General features: G+C 31.8%; 1 long non-coding RNA gene across 1 annotated transcript; it reads left to right on the top strand.

Moving 5' to 3' along the window:
• Positions 1-334: 334 nt before the first annotated feature.
• LOC143069486 (uncharacterized) lies at positions 335-4,643 on the top strand. Its single transcript, XR_012976415.1, has 2 exons — positions 335-2,829; positions 2,922-4,643. It is a non-coding gene; the product is annotated as an uncharacterized LOC143069486 (long non-coding RNA).
• The last annotated feature ends 9,354 nt before the right edge of the window (positions 4,644-13,997 follow it).

Below are 13,997 nucleotides of genomic sequence, written 5' to 3'. Positions count from 1 at the left end.
GTGGATTTTACATCTATAATACTAAAATTACGAGGTCCAATTTGTCAGCCGTCATCACGTAAAAACGACGAATCACAGAATTCAACTAATATAGTACAAAGGTGTAGATTAAAAATTACACCACTCCAGGCCCTTTTGTTTTCCAAGTAATTAATATTGCCAATAATTAAGAAGTTCCGGGTCGAGTCCGCTACCGATACCAATAGTATATTCACCTGTTACCTATTACCTTATCTGTACGTTCCGCATCTGACAGGCGCACCACCAAACGTTGTATTCAGGACTAATATACTATATACACGGGTCATAATTCCACAGGGTTGACACTACTATAGTCTGTTTCTTTGAATGTATGATCAAATGTTTACCGATGTGTTGATTTTAATAGAGTATTTGTAAAAATCTGATGTTTTCAATGAATGGGGGTGTGAATTGGGAATTCATGTGTTTATCTAAGTGATTGAATGCCTCAGTTTTATCTCATTTTGTTATCAGCTTTAAGTCATCATTGAATGATTATAAGATTATTTCATATGGTTCTATAGTCTATATCATTGAATGAAATATTGACTGAAATTTATAGTCTGTTTCACAGAGTAAATGAGTAAATGAAACGATTGTATGTTTTTTGACTGTTAGTTTTGCTATTGTATTGTATACTTGGATGGTTGTTATGATAATATTTAATAATGAATAGATGTACGAAAACACTTTATAAAATTCATACTTGTAGTTCGAATGTTTAGCTTGGAATTTCAGCAGTTCCTAAGAACCAAGTTAGTTGAAGTTGTGCACATTCCATGGAAAGACTATTAAATTTGTACTGGTTTGTGAATCAAAGCCAATGGCAAAATGATACATCTTTATGCAGGCCAAAATAAAACTACACAAGTCTGTAATATTTCATTTTACTTTTTGGATTAACAAAATATTCTGTTTAAAACATTTTGGTTTTTTTATTTGGATCTTACCAAATTATTTGATAACCATTTGAAAGATCTGTTGCTCCCATATTGCTGTACCGAATATATTCATACAGATACATATATAATACTGAATGTATTTTAACAAATGATCATAATTTATTACATTTTTAATTACAATTCTTGCATGTGTTTGTTTCTGATTACTGTAACATGCCATCGTATTGTACAGATTTTTATCAGACCTCACCAGTTAAACTGATCTTAATCCAAAGCATTACTGGAAAAATGATTAAAATCGTACATCAACATTTTCTAATTGGCTCTCAAAATGAAACATTAAGATGCACATGTATGTGATGGTGCTTGAAATATAGATCTGATCATGTTAAACTACTAGGGCAATCTAAATGGCAAACACATTACAGCTAATTTCCTAATGCTTGTAGAGTAAAACTTTGTTTGGCTTGCCTTTTTTGTTTGTATAATTGTTTATTCAAGATTTGTAATTAAAATTGACATCTCCAAACAATATATATGACATAGTTAAAGCTGTATATATCATATTTCAATTCCATTGGACATTTTCCCAATACAATTGTACAATATACAAACAAAGCAAGCCAGCTAACCAAATCTTCATTTACATAAAATAGGAAATTAGCTGTAAATATTCTGAAATAATAGCATTTAAGGATAGATTTATACAGTCAAGCATTAGAAATGATATTATAAACATTGTCACAATTCTGATATTAATGTAAAAGATCATCAAAATCTCATTTTTATGACGGTAAATTTTTGAGGAAAACTTGTTTAGTATATTTGAAAAGTTTAACAGTTTTCCTTTATCAGTTTGATGAAAAAAAACTTCACTGTATTTCTCCAAATGTCAGTATTTGTTCACAGAATTTTATGTTTCAAAGAGGCATTATTTGATTTCAACATTGAAACATGAACTCATTCCATTGGCTTAAGTAATAATGTGTATGATTTGTACTAAGGGAAGTAACTGTTCAAAGGGAGATAACTGAATGAGAATTTTCTAAAAATGGGAAAAATATGTCTTTTTTTTTAAATAGTGATTTGTACATAGTTTTATTAATATATTCATGGAATAAATGTGGAATGTATGTTTGAATAAATGTGTTTAATAAATGGTTGATATTTGTGTGACCAGAATGAAAATTCATCTGTATGTAAGAATCTGTAGTTAAGTTTTGTAAGATGCTGACTCATTCATTTTATCATTCTTTACTATTAAAAGGTGCATGTCAAAATTTCTTAAAGAATTAATGTATAATACCATCTATACATGTATAACACTTGTTATTCTGTAAAAACAAAGTGTACATGTAACATAATGATACATGTGTTTCTAGTCAGTACATGTGTAACACTTACATTTTTCAATCAAATGTACACATGTACAACTGTCAACACTAAATCTTTTAAACAAATTCACACATAATTTTTTTAATATACATGTTCAAAATGTACACACATGCCTGAAACAGCTGTTGAAATTTATAAAGGCTGGTGTTCAGAATTGATCAAAACCAAGATATTTGTACTTTTGTTCAACACTTAATTTATTGGTTCACTTATACTAGGAAATATTTATTACTTTCTTTTAAATAGGATAAAATTTTGCTGTTTATGTTAATATTCCAATATATGTACATTTATGTTGATACACAAAAGAGTTAATACTTATCCAAAACTGATAGTAGGTATAAAGGTGTTTATTTATGAAGAGTAGGGTTAAGAAAATATTGAAGTCGTGCACAGTTGTGTTAACACATGCATGACATGTTCAGTAAGGGAAGTACATGCACATGTTGACTGTGTTAACAAGGTACTGTTTAGTATGAAGTACATGCACATGTTGACTGTGTTAACACAGGTACTGTTTAGTATGAAGTACATGCACATGTTGACTGTTAACACAGGTACTGTTTAGTATGAAGTACATGCACATGTTGACTGTTAACACAGGTAGTGTTTAGTATGAAATACATCTTATTGGCAGTGTTAACAGGGTACTGTTAGTTAACAACTGTATCATATTGGCCATGTTCTCACATGTTATAGATGGTATAAGCATTTGGTTGATACTAGTCATTTAAACTATTCTTAAAAGTTTGTTGCTTCCATTATAAATGTTCACACACAAAGGTTTAATTTATTGTCACTTTTTCCTTTATTGTCATTTTAGATTTATCCTGAATCAGAATCATATAAAATTAGTAGAACATTTGACACAATATTATTAGATGCTGACTGTAAACATATATCACAAAAATTATAACTCTGTAAAATTGAAATTTAGTAATTGCAGAAAAAATTCTTTGGTTTTGAAGTATTATTGAATTCAGCTGCTTTAGTCTAAAAAATTTATTGAGAGTCTTGATCAAATTTAAGGGGGTATAACTCTTTAAATCAATTATGCGTTTGTAAAAGTCAAGTTTTGTCAATGTATTTTAAGCATTTACCTGAAACAGATTGAAAATAATCTATGTATCCAAGAAGCTTAGAACATATTAATGAAAATGGTTGACACAAACGTACTGATGATTTTAAGAGTTATTTCCCTTAACCTAGGTCTACCTCCTTAAAACTTGTTTGATGTCAAAATCAGAAACACACAATTTTTGGATATTTTTAAATGATTTAAGAATATTTTGTGTACTGTTAGTTTCTCAAATAAGAAACAAGATGATATTTCATAACTTGTAAATGTTTACAACAGTCTGAAGGACAGTTGTCATGTCAAATGATTTACAATATCTGATTTATAATGCAGAATCCGTCTAGGCTCTGAAGATCTAGTCATCTTTGCTTGTGCAAATTATTGTGGATATCTATAGTCATTTTTTTTATAGGTACATATTTTTACAAATGCATTTAAGTGCTAAGAATTTAAAGATATTATAACATTGTATATTGTAAAATTAACAATTTGGGAAATATTTAATTTTGAATCCTAAATAGTAGCTATGAATAACAATAATAAGGTTTTAAAAAAATGAATAAAATCTTCAACCTTATTCAAACTAACAACAAATATCATTTGTTATTATGACTTAGTTGTGACGATTTATTCCAATTTATCAATGGAATAACAGACATGATCTATCATTTTTCTGTGATTTTATAATTTTGGCATTTTTTTTTTTACAGCAACATTACTGAAACTATTGCTACTAATATGATGTTCATTTTACAAATAATTTTCATTTAAAAAATCATTATCTTTACAGCTTCAATCTTGTGCAATATTACCATGTACTACAAACATTTTGTACAACTGTGTATAGTTAGTCTAGCTAGTATTGGGCAAAAATGTTTTTATTTTAGATTTTCAGTCCTGTTTCATAGATTTTTAAAACTTCTTTTTCTTTTGTAAAAAGAAGTAGGTGAACATAATATAAGATTTTGTATGAAGAACGTCCAATGTAAAAATTTTGAAACATGACTGAGAAACTAAATATGACTTTATTTGGCCTAATAGAATCATTTTGGTGGAGATTTTTTTTCCTTTACACCTTTATGAATCTCCCATGTTAACAGAGTATGTATGAGTGTATATTTTTGTCTCTTTTATACTTAAAGCTTTCTGTATCATTTTAATCAGCAGACATTATATAGATGGTACATCCATGAATGATAGTTGATAAAAACAAATTCCTGACTTGTTATATTAAAGATTGAATCTCTTATTGAGTTGATTATTCATAAAAAAACAGTGTTATTGGGACAAATTATAGTGATTTAAAACGGGTATTGTTTAATATGAATTTTTTTAATGAATTTTAGTTTGTTTATTAAAGAAGATTGTCAATGAGACAACTCTCTATAAAAAACCAAACAGGGCAGCAATTAATTATAGGTCACTGTACAGCCTTCAGCAATGATCAAAGCCAATACCACGTAGTCAGCTATAGAAGGCCCAAAACTTAGAAATGTAAAACAATTCAAACAGAACACTAAAAGGCTAATTTATGCACAAAATGATGAATTAAAAAAAAATGTAACAAACAAACAATAACCACTGAATGACAGGATTCTGACTTGGGACGGTCACATACACATGATACAGAATGTTAGTGGGATCCCATTCTCTTACCTGGGACTTTAGTATAACACAAACAAAAACTATGTGTCTTAAAAAGAACCTGATACAATGTATATGAGTTTGAATTGTCTTTAAAACTTTTACTCTTGCAGATATGTATGAAAAAAAGTTAAAATAACAAAAATACAGAACTCTGAGGAAAATTCAAAACGGAAAGTCGGAAGTCAAATGGCAAAATTAAAAGCTCAGACTCGTTGAATCATTGGAAAACTGTCTTATTCTTGACGGGTCAGTGCAAAGTATGTTCATATTCAATAATGTAATAAGTCGTTCGATATAAAGTAAAAGATGGTATGATTGTAAATGCTACAACTATCCAGCACAATCCTAATGAACCAGATTTAAGCAACTATAGGTCAAGGTACAGCTTTTAACATTGAACTAAACCCATAGCACATTGTCTCCTACAAAGACCAAGACATGACAAAAGGTAAATTGAAAAAACAAAAATGCCTGATTTATGAAAAAATATACAAAAACAACCTCTGAGTTACAGACTCCTGACTTAGGACAGTCACCTATAAAATGTTTTAGAGTTAACATGTTTGTGAACCCTACACTCCCTCTAACCTGTTGGGACTTTATTTGAGAAACGGTCAGTCCAATAGAAAATTAATAGTTCAAATACATATTTTTTTTTCTTACAGAAGTAGGTTAACATATAAATTGCAGCAAAACACAATCTGTAATCGATTTTTCAAATGACAATTTTGTTGAATAACATCAATTCTACTAATCACTTGTCGCTGTGGTTAAATGATTTTCATTGACGTTTTATACGACTGCAAAAATTGAAAACTTTTGGGTCGTATATTGGTATTACGTTGGCATCGTCTTCTTCATCGTCGTGGTCGGAATACATTTGGTTTTCGTACTCTAACTTTAGTAAAAGTAAATAGAAATCTATTGGTCCTGTTTTAAAATTGGTCTACATGAAGGTCTAAAGGGTCCAAAATAATGCTTGATTTTAACAAAAATTGAATTCTTGGGGTTCTTTGATATGCTGAATCTAAACATGTACTTAGATTTTTGATTATGGGTCCAGTTTGCAAGTTGGTCCAAATCGGGGTCCAAATTATTATATTAAGTATTGTGCAATAGCAAGAAATTTTCAATTGCACAGTATTGCGCAATAGCAAGAAATCTTCAATTGCACAGTATTGCGCAATAGCAAGAAATCTTCAATTGCACAGTATTGCACAATAGCAAGAAATATGTAATTCCACAATATTGGGCCATAGCAAGAAATTTTCAATTGCACAGTTTTGCGCAATAGCAAGAAATATTCAATTGCACAGTATTGTCCCGTTTTCAAATTGGTCTACATCAAAGTCCAAAGGGTCAAAAATTAAACTTTGTTTGATTTCAACAAAAATTGAATATATGGAGTTCTTCAATATGCTGAATCTAACCATGTATTGAGATTTTTAATATTTGGGCCCTGTTATCAAATTGGTCCACATTGAGGTCTAAAGGGTCTAAAATTGAACATTATTTGATTTCATTAAAAATTGAATTCTTGGGGTTCTATGATATGCTGAATTTAACCATGTATTTAGATTTTGGATATTAGAAAATAGTAGGTAAATGTCCAATTTAAAATTTTTAAGTTTAAGTTCTTAGACCACATTCATTCTGTGTCAGATACCTATGTTGTGTCAACTATTTAATCACAATCCAAATTCAGAGCTGTATCAAGCTTAAATGTTGTGTCCATACTTGCCCCAACTGTTCAGGATTCGTCCTCTGCGGTCGTATAAAGCTGCGCCCTGCGGAGCATCTGATTTGTAGTTTAGGTAACCAATATACAGGTGACCTCAAGCTGAGACATAATTTCCTTTAACACTTTAGTGGACCACACGGCCTTGAATGTAGAAGAGTTTATGATTTCATTCTTACGAACTTTAATAATTAGAATCAATTAGTCAATCTCCTATATCTTTACATAGCAACGGGTAAAAGATAAGGTTGTCACTTATATATTTAGAATAATATTTGTTGTTAAATATTGTAATAAATAAACTCATAGTTGATTGTTTTGAAAATAGAAGTTTAGTGGTTCGATTGATGACTGGCAATTTCTATGCGAGAAGGATATATAAAAAGTAAAATAACAAAAATACCGAACACTAAGGAAAATTATAATCTTAAAGTACTTTATCAAATGACAAAATCAAAGGCTTTAACACATCAAACGAATGGAAAACAACTGTCATATTCCTGACGTGGTACATGCATTTTCTTTAATAGAAAATGGTTGATTAAAACTGGTTTTATAGCTAGTTAAACCTCTGACTGTTATGACAGTCGAATAATGTTCCATTAAATTGACAACAGTGTGTGAACAAAACCAACCGATATTAAAACCCAAGCACTTGTCTTCCTATATACCTTAATAAAGCACATTTAGTAATATAGTATGTTTTTCAGAAACAAGTGGCTATGGTAAAAATGTCAAAAAAAAGAGGTACAGCAGTCAACATTGTGTTATAATCTGAATCATAAAAAGTTAAAAAAAAAAAAAAAACCCGAACTGCTGGGAAAACCCAAAACAAAAAGTGTGTTATCAAATTCCAAAATAAAAAGCTTACACACATCAAACGAACGGATAACAGTCAGCTGTCTCATTCCTGACTTGGTACAGGCATTTTCTTACGTAGAAACTGATTCCCAAATCTACACAATTAAATAGTTTCATATTTTTTTTAAGTTTTAACTGCTTTATGAATTTCGAACAGCGGTAAACTACTGTTGCCTTTATCAAGCAGGATTTGTGGAATGAATGTGAATGAGACAGTTATACATTTGTACAAATGATGGTAGAACTGGGCATTCTCAAATAGACATACATCAGACGATACAAGCATGCATAATTCAATGTTTATTCCGCTGAACGTTATGCAACATAATTCCTGTTGCATTTATTTAATATAACTTTAATGATTTAAATTTCAATTATGCAGTTTTACAATTATTTACATATCTGCACGTTACGAAATTCATCTTTTTTACCAAAACACCGATATAAGTATTTTCGATGACTGGAAGCTAGTTCATAGACCACTGCAACTCACTGCATAAAAAAATCACGGTTCCCATGACTAAAATATACGTAAAAAGTCATGACAACGTGAAGCCGTTTAAGGCAAGGGTTCAGTTGTGGTTGGTTTGTATCTATAAAAGAGCTCTATCAAGTTTAATGTTCTTTTGTGACAGCAAGATCATTGACCGAATAATTCTGTTGCAGTTAAGGAATCTTTATATCTATGTTTTATTTCTCCACTCGAAACAGTTATATTTAATCACTTAAAGCTCGAGTCTTGCCTAGCATTTTAAATGACTAAACTGAAAGTTGAATAAACGAGTCATAGTAATGGAATCTGTTCCTTTACAAAAATTTGCAGAAATTTGTGGTCTATATTTGTGACCTATTCAGACACGGTCGCAAAAAGACATGACCCATAACAAACGGGGAAAATCCAAATGCTCAAAAACATCGATCAAATGGAAAACAACTGTCAAATTCCTGACAAAAATGAAAGGGGCAGATGGAATGTTACATACAACAAAGTTCTGTTAGAATGTATGAGATGAGGATGTTGAGCGACAGGAAATCATCAATACATTTTTGTTTTACCTTACAGAATAAAGTAGGGTCGAACGAGATAACGGGTGAAAATTTCGAAAACCACTGGAGCTTAATGGTATATCAAATAGTGATTTATAGTAATAGTGAAATATACCCTTGCAACAGGGCACCAATGGAACTCTCAAAAGTTGTTATTATAATTCTTAACACAAAGATCTTGGTACACGATTTACACGACAGATATGATTCAATTTTCCAATTCACACCGGTGTATCTGCGAATCTATATACCCTGCACATCCAAACAGACGCCCACTTTGACAAGGCAGTGTTTTATTGCTAGTCAGAGGAAAACAAAGCGAAGACCTCGAAATTAAGAGATGCAGACTGTCATTAGAATCATTTCATTTGTATTAACTATATAAACTGCAATGCAAAGTTAGAAACTTCATATAGTATTTTGTAAACAACAAATGCTGTTATCTGAACTTGGGGAAAATTTACAATATGTTTTTATGCCAGGCAATGGGCTTAGCGCGAGAAGGAAGACGTAGACACTCTTTCCGTATGGATTAAGGCTTTAAGGTTGTTGATACAAATCAGAATTAAGAAACTGAACGGGTCTATCAATACCCAAGCTACGTCAATCTTTAAAGACCCAAATGTTGCAAAACACTTATCCTACCTACATGACAAATATGTTGTTGTCCTCGCAGATAAAGCCCCAAACATCATTGTTTTTGTATGTAAAAACTCATTAGATTAACTGCTTGATAAATGAATTAGGTATTGACAATTCACTTGGAAACTCAACATATACCCTTACGACACTTACCAAAGAGGAAATCCTGGATAATCATAGGTCTGTTCTATGTTCCTTTGGAATTTCAACCAAAGATGAGGAACTCGATCTTCCATCACTGTATTTGATACCTAAACTACATAAGTGTCCTTACAAACAACGGTATATTGCTTGGTCTTCCAAGTGCTCCACGAAACCTCTTTCTAAATTATCAACATCTATTTTATCAGCAATCAAAGCCGGGCTTCAAAGCTATTGTGAAACTGCCTATTCTAGAGGTGGCGTGAATCAGATGTAGATACCAAAAAAACCAAAAGATCTTTTAGAGTACATACAATCTGACTCTCTTTCATCTTGCAATAGTATTATAACATTTGACTTTTCTAGACTTTACACAAGTATTCCACATTTCAAACAAAAGGACAAATTGAAAGAGGAGTTGGTATTGCTTTCTTTCATAAAAAATAATGGCCAACGTAGATACAAGTATCTTGACTAGGGAGGGATAAATCCTACTTTGTAAAGGATCACTCTGATTCAAACAAAAAAATCTCTGAAACTGACATTATCAAGCTGTTTGATTTCTTGATTGACAACATATTTGTTTCGTTCGGAGGACGTGTTTTTCAACAGACTGTCATCATTCCAATGGGAACCAATTGTGCCCCTCTTCCTACCGACTTGTTTCTTTATTATGATGAGGCTGACTTCATACACGAACTTCTTAGGAAGAAAGATAAGAAGTTAGCAATATCCTTTAACTTTACTTTCCGCTATATAGATGAAGTTCTCTCACTAAAAAAAAATCAAAATTTGGTGACTATGTTGAACGCATCTATCCCATTGAACTAAGATAAAGGATACAACAGATGCAGTTAAGTCGGCCACATATCTTGACTTACATTTAGAAATTGACAATGAGGGTCGGCTGAAAACAAACTTTACGACAAAAGAGATGATTTCAGCTTTCCAATTGTGAACTTTCTATTTCTAAGTAGCAACATTCCATCAGCACCTGCATACGGGGTATATATCTCCCAATTGATACAATATTCCCGTGCTTGTATTTCCTATCATGATTTTCATGATAGAGGGTTGCTGTTCACAAGGAAGCTATTAAACCAAGAGTTCCAAATGGTGAAGTTGAAATCATCCCTTCGTAAATTTTACGGACGCCATCATGAGTTGGTTGAGCGTTATTGAATATCCGTTTCACAGATGATATCGATTATGTACCTTACGTGGTAACTACAAATCCCTTTTCTTTCATTAATGTGACCTATCGATTTAGACTATTTACCAGATTTGTTATAACATGAACAACACGACAGGTGTCACATGTTGAGCAGGATCTGCTTACCCTTCTGGAACACCTGAGATCACCCCTAGTTTTTGGTGGGGTTCGTGTTGCTTATTCTTTAGTTTTCAATGTTGTATCATGTGTACTATTGTTTGTCTGTTTGTCTTTTTCATTTTTAGCCATTGCGTTGTCAGTTTATTTTCGATTTATGAGTTTGACTGTCCCTCTAATATCTTTCGTCCCTCTTTTTCAATATTATAAAAGGAAAGATATTGTACTGATATAGATAAGATAATTTAGGTAATAGTTTCCCTTTATTAAAAGAGACATATACACAACCAAAGACATTACATCAGACAAATAAAGCATCATGGTATGGTTGAATAAATGTTATTTTTAAAAGACTTGGAATTGACCATACAAATGCTATAAATGCTCCATTTTATGAATCCCTATACACATTTAAGAAGTAAATAAAAACCAATCTATCAATATTGTATGTTAGCTGTTGGTAACAACAACTACATCAAATGTCAGACAGTAAACGGAAAACCATTTATATAAAATAAATTTTGGTAATGAAAAATATCTAACATTGATCAAGAATTTTGAGCTTAGAAGAAGTTTTACAAAGTTACTTGTATCTTCTCATAAGTTACAAATAGAACAAGGTAGATATCAGCATATTCCCCGAATTTGTTGCAATTAAACAGAAAATGAGCCTCATCTTCGGCAGTATTGGAAGAATATTTATAACATATTCTCTGAATTCGGGGAATATGCTGATATCTACCTTGTTCTATTTGTAACTTATGAGAAGATACAAGTAACTTTGTAAAACTTCTTCTAAGCTCAAAATTCTTGATCAATGTTAGATATTTTTCATTACCAAAATTTATTTTATATAAATGGTTTTCCGTTTACTGTCTGACATTTGATGTAGTTGTTGTTACCAACAGCTAACATACAATATTGATAGATTGGTTTTTATTTACTTCTTAAATGTGTATAGGGATTCATAAAATGGAGCATTTATAGCATTTGTATGGTCAATTCCAAGTCTTTTAAAAATAACATTTATTCAACCATACCATGATGCTTTATTTGTCTGATGTAATGTCTTTGGTTGTGTATATGTCTCTTTTAATAAAGGGAAACTATTACCTAAATTATCTTATCTATATCAGTACAATATCTTTCCTTTTATAATATTGAAAAAGAGGGACGAAAGATATTAGAGGGACAGTCAAACTCATAAATCGAAAATAAACTGACAACGCAATGGCTAAAAATGAAAAAGACAAACAGACAAACAATAGTACACATGATACAACATTGAAAACTAAAGAATAAGCAACACGAACCCCACCAAAAACTAGGGGTGATCTCAGGTGTTCCAGAAGGGTAAGCAGATCCTGCTCAACATGTGACACCTGTCGTGTTGTTCATGTTATAACAAATCTGGTAAATAGTCTAAATCGATAGGTCACATTAATGAAAGAAAAGGGATTTGTAGTTACCACGTAAGGTACATAATCGATATCATCTGTGAAACGGATATTCAATAACGCTCAACCAACTCATGATGGCGTCCGTAAAATTTACGAAGGGATGATTTCAACTTCACCATTTGGAACTCTTGGTTTAATAGCTTCCTTGTGAACAGCAACCCTCTATCATGAAAATCATGATAGGAAATACAAGCACGGGAATATTGTATCAATTGGGAGATATATACCCCGTATGCAGGTGCTGATGGAATGTTGCTACTTAGAAATAGAAAGTTCACAATTGGAAAGCTGAAATCATCTCTTTTGTCGTAAAGTTTGTTTTCAGCCGACCCTCATTGTCAATTTCTAAATGTAAGTCAAGATATGTGGCCGACTTAACTGCATCTGTTGTATCCTTTATCTTAGTTCAATGGGATAGATGCGTTCAACATAGTCACCAAATTTTGATTTTTTTTTAGTGAGAGAACTTCATCTATATAGCGGAAAGTAAAGTTAAAGGATATTGCTAACTTCTTATCTTTCTTCCTAAGAAGTTCGTGTATGAAGTCAGCCTCATCATAATAAAGAAACAAGTCGGTAGGAAGAGGGGCACAATTGGTTCCCATTGGAATGATGACAGTCTGTTGAAAAACACGTCCTCCGAACGAAACAAATATGTTGTCAATCAAGAAATCAAACAGCTTGATAATGTCAGTTTCAGAGATTTTTTTGTTTGAATCAGAGTGATCCTTTACAAAGTAGGATTTATCCCTCCCTAGTCAAGATACTTGTATCTACGTTGGCCATTATTTTTTATGAAAGAAAGCAATACCAACTCCTCTTTCAATTTGTCCTTTTGTTTGAAATGTGGAATACTTGTGTAAAGTCTAGAAAAGTCAAATGTTATAATACTATTGCAAGATGAAAGAGAGTCAGATTGTATGTACTCTAAAAGATCTTTTGGTTTTTTTGGTATCTACATCTGATTCACGCCACCTCTAGAATAGGCAGTTTCACAATAGCTTTGAAGCCCGGCTTTGATTGCTGATAAAATAGATGTTGATAATTTAGAAAGAGGTTTCGTGGAGCACTTGGAAGACCAAGCAATATACCGTTGTTTGTAAGGACACTTATGTAGTTTAGGTATCAAATACAGTGATGGAAGATCGAGTTCCTCATCTTTGGTTGAAATTCCAAAGGAACATAGAACAGACCTATGATTATCCAGGATTTCCTCTTTGGTAAGTGTCGTAAGGGTATATGTTGAGTTTCCAAGTGAATTGTCAATACCTAATTCATTTATCAAGCAGTTAATCTAATGAGTTTTTACATACAAAAACAATGATGTTTGGGGCTTTATCTGCGAGGACAACAACATATTTGTCATGTAGGTAGGATAAGTGTTTTGCAACATTTGGGTCTTTAAAGATTGACGTAGCTTGGGTATTGATAGACCCGTTCAGTTTCTTAATTCTGATTTGTATCAACAACCTTAAAGCCTTAATCCATACGGAAAGAGTGTCTACGTCTTCCTTCTCGCGCTAAGCCCATTGCCTGGCATAAAAACATATTGTAAATTTTCCCCAAGTTCAGATAACAGCATTTGTTGTTTACAAAATACTATATGAAGTTTCTAACTTTGCATTGCAGTTTATATAGTTAATACAAATGAAATGATTCTAATGACAGTCTGCATCTCTTAATTTCGAGGTCTTCGCTTTGTTTTCCTCTGACTAGCAATAAAACACTGCCTTGT

This window comes from Mytilus galloprovincialis, chromosome 3, assembly GCF_965363235.1.
Source record: "Mytilus galloprovincialis chromosome 3, xbMytGall1.hap1.1, whole genome shotgun sequence".
Classification (NCBI taxonomy): Eukaryota; Metazoa; Mollusca; class Bivalvia; order Mytilida; family Mytilidae; genus Mytilus; species Mytilus galloprovincialis.
This window is presented reverse-complemented; position numbering and strand designations above follow the sequence as displayed.